This window comes from Sinocyclocheilus anshuiensis, unplaced genomic scaffold (genome assembly GCF_001515605.1).
Source record: "Sinocyclocheilus anshuiensis isolate Anshui unplaced genomic scaffold, SAMN03320099.WGS_v1.1 scaffold224, whole genome shotgun sequence".
In the NCBI taxonomy this organism is placed as follows: Eukaryota; Metazoa; Chordata; class Actinopteri; order Cypriniformes; family Cyprinidae; genus Sinocyclocheilus; species Sinocyclocheilus anshuiensis.
Genome location: NW_015558577.1, coordinates 740253 through 748676, shown reverse-complemented (window position 1 = coordinate 748676; position 8424 = coordinate 740253). Strand labels below are relative to the sequence as shown.

Genomic DNA, 8424 nt, shown 5'->3' with positions numbered 1-8424 from the left:
AAGATGCGCGTTAAATATCGCATGCGATTTATCGTGCAGCCCTAATATTTTACTTTAATTTTACGGTCTTTGTTTGGCAGCTGTAGCTGCCAGTCATGTACCATTTTTTTATTTTTTTTTTTACAGTGTAGTCTATTGGACTACCTTCAGTCATTTCGAATTTTAATTACCTTGACTTTTGAGAATTTTTTTAAGCATTTTCCTTGTATTATTTCTGAACATATACTATGTATAAGACAAGTTTGTAGGCTACAATTAGTTGTAGTTCATGCAACTTTTCTGCAATGATATTTAACAAGTGATTTTTTTAACATTTACAACATGTTGACAACTTCAAGTGTGGTGCACTTGGAATAGAATTTTCTTTAACTAGAGGGTTAATAAAGAAAACGTTACTTGAATCATGTTGTAGTTACATCTTCAAGTTGACTAGTTTAAAATCGTAGATTTTAAAAATTCAAGATTTTATTTTTTTGCCATATCGCCTAGCTTTAGTATAGTGTGAAACATCAGTGTATGAATACCCAGGATTAATTGTAAACCCAGTGTAAATTATGAGCAGTGTGAAATTCGAAGCAAGATAACCCAGGATTCCGTTTAACTAAGGTTTAAAATGACCAAGGGTTAACCATTTAAAGTAATATTTTCTGTGGGTGACTGCACCAAAGCTCCAGGAGATATGAAATATTGCACAAACTACTTTTAGGGTGCTTTTTTCTTCTTCTTTTTTTTTTTTTTTTTTTGCTTGACAGTATCCTTCCCCATTAACTTTTTCATTGTGTGGAAAGAGAGCAACATAACCATTCTGCAAAACATCTCCGTTTTACGTTTAAAAAAAGACAATCAAACAGATCTGAAGCAAAACTAAGGCGAGTAAAAGTGTTCGTTTTGGGGTAAACTACACCGATAAGGCGACATTGGAAACAAATCTGGCCAATGTGCCAACGTCCTTTAACAAAAGTTGTGCAGTACATGTCAGAATATTTGGAACCGAATAGAGGGGCATTTACTCTAGTTGTTAGATGTGGCTTTAAAATTATAACTTGCGGCATGTGGCATTTGTTTGTATGACTCTCACACACAGATCTCTCTGACACGCACACCTTCGCAAACAGCGTAAATGCATGTCAGCCCCAGTGATACACAAGAAGAAGAAACCTTTGACTCGTGGGCCAAGTCAGCAAATAAATGACAAATACTGGATAACCTGTTACCACAGACCCATGAAAACAATGGCTTCCGTCTGAGCAGAATGAGGCCATGGGAAGGAGGGGTTGAAGCTCTCATAATCCTTGCTGGAAACTCGCAGTCATTAATCTGATTAATGTATACAAGTCTACAGAGCGTCTACAATATATCAACTCCAGAAATGCCCATTAATCCAAGCATACTTTTTCCAACAAGATCTGACTCCTTTGCAACTGGCAAACAACATGGTTAGAGGAAACTAAATGCCAGAAAGACAGTACAAACAGCAAGGCCAGATTATTCTCATGAGGGAAATCATGCAATCCAAATGATCTCAAATTGTAAACCGATCAGTGACCTATATTTCAGCCACGCCGATTAATCGCACAATATTTGGCCATTTTGAGATTAGCGCACTGGAATATACAGTAAAGCTGCCCACTCTGGTTAATGAAGGGACATTTCACTATTGTGTAAATCTACCAACAGACGTGTCAATATATACTTTTTTCATAAATTTTGTTTAAAATAAGCTTTCATTTCAGCAATGTTTTCCTTGTTTGGCATTATATTATTCCGGCATCTAGACATCAACATTAGAAAAACCCATACTGGTCGACCACTAAAAGAGATGCAGAATAATTCACACATGGCATAGATAGATATATGGAAATGCAGAGTAACATTTGCAAAACCAGAGAGAAACAAGCTTAAAATTAGGAACTTACCACAAACAAAGGAGAATGTTAGAAATTAGTGGTGCTTTGCCCAAGAAAACGGCCTCTTCGGTGGCCCTGTAAGAGGAAGATGATGTTAGGCTTTTGTCAGGTTTTAGTAAGCCAGAGAAGATGTACTGTAAGCAGCAGAAAGAGTCTCCTGGTCCTCTTAAGATGGCAGTACGGTAAAGAAAGCAGCAGGTTAATATAAACCCAGGCACTCAAAGGTGGCACATTCTGAGATGGAGAGTGAAATGCCACACATAGAAGACCTGAAGAGGCAATCATGAGGACACTGGAAAACACCTCGGCTATGTGTTACTGGCCTCAAACCTGACCTAGCCATAAGTCAACACCTCACTCAAGGAATGTCCCGGGTTTAATATAAGTTAAGCTCTATGGACAGCAGCTGTGGCACAATTACCACATAAAAGATCGAGTTTTACAACTTCATAGATTAAATAAAATTTTTGTACTAAAAATTAATATAACTGCTTTACCAACAATACTGAAGGATAAGTAAATATTTTTGATGATGAACAAACATCACAAATACGATCCATAAAACATTTCTTTCAGGATATTTTGAAATAGTACTACATGTCAGTTTTTGAGAACAATTATATCATTGATATATTTATTTATTAGTCTGATGATAGCAAATATAGATTATATATACAATCTGTCACAGGTTTGGAATAAATAAGATTTCTTTAATGTTTAAACAAGAATTCTCTTGTAAAAAATTCTCTTGCATTTAGGCAATATTGTGAAACATTATTACAATTTAAAATAACTGTTTTCTATTTCAAAAATTTTAAATGTAATTTATTCATGTGATGAATTTTCATGACTTCAGTGTCATAAGATCGATCTTTCAGAAACCATTCTATTATGCTGATTTGGTGGTCCTATAATGAGTGTTATTATGATCAATGTTGAAAAGAGTTTTTGGTGCTTAATATTTTGTGGATTTTTTGGGGATTCTTAAATGAATAGGAGTAGGACATTCAAAAGAACAGAATTTATTTGATATAGAAATCTTTTATAACACATTAAATGTTTTAGCTTTAATGCATCCTTGTCAAATAAAAAGTTTTTTTTTTTTATCTTACCCCAAAATTTTCAATGGTTGTATCAAGTAATGTCATATGTATTAAGCAGCACGACTGTTTGCTAAAAATTAAGGAACACATTTATATTTAACAACAAATGCACAACATGCACTGAAAATATCACACTTCTGTCTGTGAGCATCTGTAGACTACACGTTCTCTTTCCAAAATGAAGCCCAGTATGGAATGTGACATCACCTATGACATATAGCACATTCCTGCTGTCAGGTTCAGGCACGCTGCTCTAATTAGACCCCGAGCACACGACCGCCTCACCTCATCAGGACTTCCTCTAAACACTCCTACACAACTAAACAAGGCTGCAGTCGCCCAGACACCTTGTTTAGTTCTAGCATATTCTCCTTATTCTTCAGAATGTTTAGAGCCAAAATGTTGCATGAAATTATCAGACTATGAAATGGATTTGGAAGCACTTGCATGAAGCGTGAAAAGGCCCACTGTTACAGCTCATGGCACATATCCAGGGCAGCAGGACTGAACTGACAGAAGCAGTGGATTATTTTACAGGGAACCATAGCCTAATTTCATAAATGGATGACTGACAATAGCAAGTAAATGTTGTGCCTTAAGCTCATTTCAGAAAGTCTGTGAGAAGACTTACTGCTTATGAAAAAGATCAACAGATGTGAGGAAAATTACTGGCTCATACGGATGACAAAATCTCAACACCAGAGGAGCTAGCAGAACATATAATGTCAATATACACAATATGTGGCACATTTCACATGATATTTATTTAAAATAATTTAAAGTTAACATTTATAATGAAACGTTTATTAGCCTATGTATTGGCAATAGTGTTGGGAAATATGACCTACCAAATTTTAACTAATTCTGATGCATTCATCAGAAAACAATACTTGATATCTTAGGTCATTGTGCTTCTAAAGCAGTGATATTTTAATGTACTTGTAGAGTTTTTATTAATATTTTGAATACATTTTTAATTTGATGTTTTCTGTTTTCATTTTAATTTTATTGTTCTTCACATTTTATTGGCTTTTTGTTTTTTTAGTGTTTTTAAAAATCTCAGAAGATTTAAGTTAAACAAAAGTCAGATCAAGTTAAACAAATGGAAAGAGAAACAAGTTATATATTCACGTAAAAAAAATGATACTACATTTTTTTAAGGTAAGTGGTTGCAAACAATTTATTTCAGCTACATTTAAAAACAAATGTTAAAAGTTAGTCAACTAAATTTGTTTATTTAAATGTAGCTAAAACAAACTGATTGCAACCACTTACCTTAAAAAAATGTAGTAAATTCAATGAATCATTAGTTTTTTTCAGTGTACCAAAATTACCAACTTTAACTACCAATTTTTAATATGCATTTCAAAAGTTAGACGTATAGTTTTGCATCAGTTATTAATTCATAAATATTAAATTACAGAGGAGTTGCACCACATGACATTTTACAATCCAAACTAACCTTTATCGCAAAAAGGACAAGTTACTTTACTGACCTTGACACACAATCATTAAGGGTCCTCTCCATAGGGCTGAGTAAAACTATCGATATCTCGATTTTAATCGATTCTCATTTTTACCAAACGATATCGATTCCTAAATCCCAAGAATCGATTAGTCTAGCCTGTTTTCAGATAACGGATGGAACATTGAAGCGCACCTCCCATCCAATAAATCGCAATAAGCATTGTTGGTACTTTTAATATGAAACAAAGTCTCAGATTTCAATTTATGCCCATTGTATTGCAGTATTCAAACAATAAATGCCGTTTTCAATTCTCATTTTTACGAAACGATATCGATTCTTAAATCCCAAGAATCGATTATTCTAGCCTGTTTTCAGTTAATGGATGGAACATTGAAGGGGACCTCCCATCCAATAAATCGCAATAAGCATTGAGCTTTGGTACTTTTAATATGAAACAAAGTCTCAGATTTCAATTTATGCCCATTGTATTGCAGTATTCAAACAATAAATGCCGTTTTGGTGCTGTTTATTGTGGAGTGACAGATCGCTGTAGCGCCTCAGTTCAACAGACGTGAACTGATCATCTCCTCCACATTAATACCAGTTTCAGCATAAAATAAACATGACTAAACATCCGAAGGTAAGTAAAAAGAAAGAGTACAACTTTACAATCCATATCCTGTCTCATGTAATCGCTCAATCAGTGTTTCAGCCACGCAAAGACGTCAATATAACAGCTTGTAAACAATTCATGCAACATCACATTTACCTCAGAAAGCATATTCGGTGACCATAAACTTGTTAGTCAGCCAGAAAAATAATCTGTAGAGAGGGGCATTTTGCTAAATATATGCACCATATAACATTCATTATATTTTTTTACTGTTTTTTTAATGTTTTATTTATGTTTGAATAAATCCGTCCAAGTTTGTATGACAGCCACTATTTAAACGTGTATATTTAAAAAAAACTAACTTAAATAATTGTAACTTAATTATTATAAAAACTTCATTAAGTGCAATTTAAGCAGTTGTACAGCACAAATCAGTCAATTTTAACCTTCAATATTATAATGTAGTACCAACTGACTCTCATGTATATTTTACAGCATTAGTTGAGAGATTTTTTTCCTTGAGAAAATTTGGCATGTAGCCTACTGTAGCCTACCTGATATGTATCCAAAATAATCGATATTGAATCTAATCAAATTGGTAATCGAATCAAATCGCACTTGTGAATGCGAATCGAATCGTAAAACTTGTCAAAACCCAGCCCTACCTCTCCATGTTAATATTTTAATATTTCTCTGCATGTTTCAACAGCATATCGAAAAAATTTTACTGAAATTGCATAACATTTCTTTAAAAGCATAACGCAAATTTTCAGAAAGCCTATTTAGACCAAAATGACACCACACTAGTCTGAAAGATCTGACGCACGTGACCATTTTTCACTTAAAACCCCACATTTACCTTCCTTCCACACATCTTCCCAGGAACACTGATCTGTCAAAGAATCCTGAATTTGGCATCTGGAAAGCTCAATATAGCCCTGCTCTCAAAGGCTCAGTGAACTCTGGGTCCTTGTGTAGGCATGAAGAAAACAAAGGCAGTTTTGTTCTCCACCCAGCGTCCTCCAGCACCCCGCACAACAACAGAGATAGTTCCCTACGTGAGTTTAGTCTAAGATCAGTGAGCATCCATGAAAGGTCTCCGTGATTGAACAAAGCAATAAATACAATACAAAAACATCTAGGTATAAGACTTCATGGGAACACAACAAAGAAAGCTGAATGGGATCACCAGAGCTCTCACGGATCTGCAATTTAACCCTCTTCGCTTAAAAGTGCGGAACCCTAATTACTAAAGAGCATGAAGCCCTGGGCTCGCATTCAAAACAACTCACAGTCTAATCTCGGATTTAACTTTTACTGCACTTTAACATTTTGGAGACATGTTTTATCCAAAGCAACTTGACCATACATCACTGAACCCAGAATATCTGCACTGGCAGTCTAATCATTAGGCCCTCCACCACCCTTCATCTGAGATACAATGACACAATTTTCTACAAAAGGAGATGTACCTGAATGTTGAATTGCAAAAACACTATTTTATGCAAGCAGCAAATAAGGGTTACATTCTTATAAGCCATTCCCATTCATCCATAATCTGGAGTGAGAAGACAAAACAAATGAATTCTCCTGAAACTTGATCCTGTTTGACACTGCCAGCACAAACAGTGGGACACATTTTTATATAAATAAAAGGTTATATATTCAGAATATAGGCTAATTTTATTTGGGTGTTGCTTCAACTTTTGAAGTCCTGTGGGTTGATTTTTACTTAAACAGATTTCAACTTTTTGATATTTTATTATATGACGGTCACATGGGAACTTTTTATGCAGCTACTTTTCAATGTATAATTTAACCTTGTTCCACACCCATTTATCAACATGAATTAAATTTAAAACGGTAACGATCCAAACAATTAGTGAAACAAATGATTTTTATATTTATGAAAATTATTTGTATCAACTGAATTTTGCCACATAATAGCATCATTTCCAAAACAACCAACAATTTTGCCCTAATAGTGTACTTTTATTAGTGCAAATAATACTAATACTAAGCACTGGTACTAATAATGGTACTTCAGTACTAATAGTGTAATTTTTACCAAGATACATTGACTGTGAAGAGCATACTTGAGATGAAATATGACATGTGATGTCTTAAAAAAAAGGGGGGAAAGAGAAAATATGATTTAACTGTAACTTAGTATATTTAGGATACATAAAATGCTAGCCAAAAGAGATCATGTAACATTGCTGGACACTATACATAAATTAAAATGTGGTGGAAATGACACAGTGGGGAAAATTACTTAAATATTCTCCTGTGTATGTCCACTGCTGTGGACAAACTAAGTGTTTTAAGAGTTTATATTGCAAAAACCACCTGGCCCAAGGTGCCCATATTTAAAGAAACACCCATTTATATTTTATTTTAATCACAATACAGGTAACTTTAATATCAGCAGTCTGCAGACATTAGCCCCTTTCTTCAAATAGCAAAGGGTGAAGCCTCCTCAAATTTCAAGGGATTTGTATGACTGTAGTGTCAAAGGAAACGGATGTTAGACGGACTTTGGGTGGCACACAACATATTAAACAAGCGGACTTGTTTAATCCCCTTATTCGTGTTTTGGCCTGGACAAATATACCCTTCACACACATACTTGAGGTAAAAATGTGCCCACTTAAGCACCACAGAGATACACAGTAACCGATTCTAATACTGAAATCTACTTACTCGTTGTTGTTTTGCTCTTATTCAGGCAAAAACCAGTTATGCACTCGATGTCCTGCGTCGTCAAACTCTCCCAGAGTTCCTCAGTGCGATGTGAAGCGGTTTATCTCCAATACATTTACATGCAGACTGCGTTCAGAGCGAGAAAGGCGCCATGTGAAGAAAAGTTGACACCGCTCAGACACCTTCCCTTTCTGCCATGGCAACCGAGCGGCGAAATAATATCTCCCATAAACATTTACCAGGAGGCAGGGTCAAGGAGAAACACTTTCAACAGGTTGTTTTTAGAAAGCAGGCCCATCGTCGACAGTAACTCATAGCGTTTATTCCAGCAACAGCAGCAGGCGCGTACGAGAGGAGTCTTCACGGATGAAATTAGACGCTGGGGCTCCGCGTTATGCCCATTGAGCCAATTACACGAGTTAACCCTTTCAGGTTCAAACAACTAACGGCTATTTTTTATTATGGCTATAACGGCTATTATAGTATTTTAGTACTTGTACTTGTAGGGTTTTATATAACAGGTCTCGTTACGATTTTAAAATTAAAGTACTAAAGATAAATAATAATTTAGGGTTTTGCAGTCACTTAGTAATAATAAGAGCAACAGCGCCCTCTGTAGGCTGAGAAGAC

General features: G+C 35.2%; 1 protein-coding gene across 4 annotated transcripts in view; it reads right to left on the bottom strand.

Annotated features, from left to right (window-relative positions):
* Positions 1–8203, bottom strand: part of LOC107679714 (protein kinase C and casein kinase II substrate protein 3-like) — a 50517-nt gene extending 42314 nt beyond the window's left edge. For 3 of the 4 annotated variants that reach the window (XM_016475344.1, XM_016475349.1, XM_016475350.1), the window contains exons 1-2: positions 7795–8203; positions 1917–1982 (exon numbers count right to left, since the gene is read on the bottom strand). The gene's annotated coding sequence lies outside the window, so the exon portion shown is untranslated. The remainder of the gene's footprint in view (positions 1–1916; positions 1983–7794) is intronic. The other variant, XM_016475346.1, reaches the window with a different exon arrangement.
* Between the last annotated feature and the right edge of the window lie 221 nt (positions 8204–8424).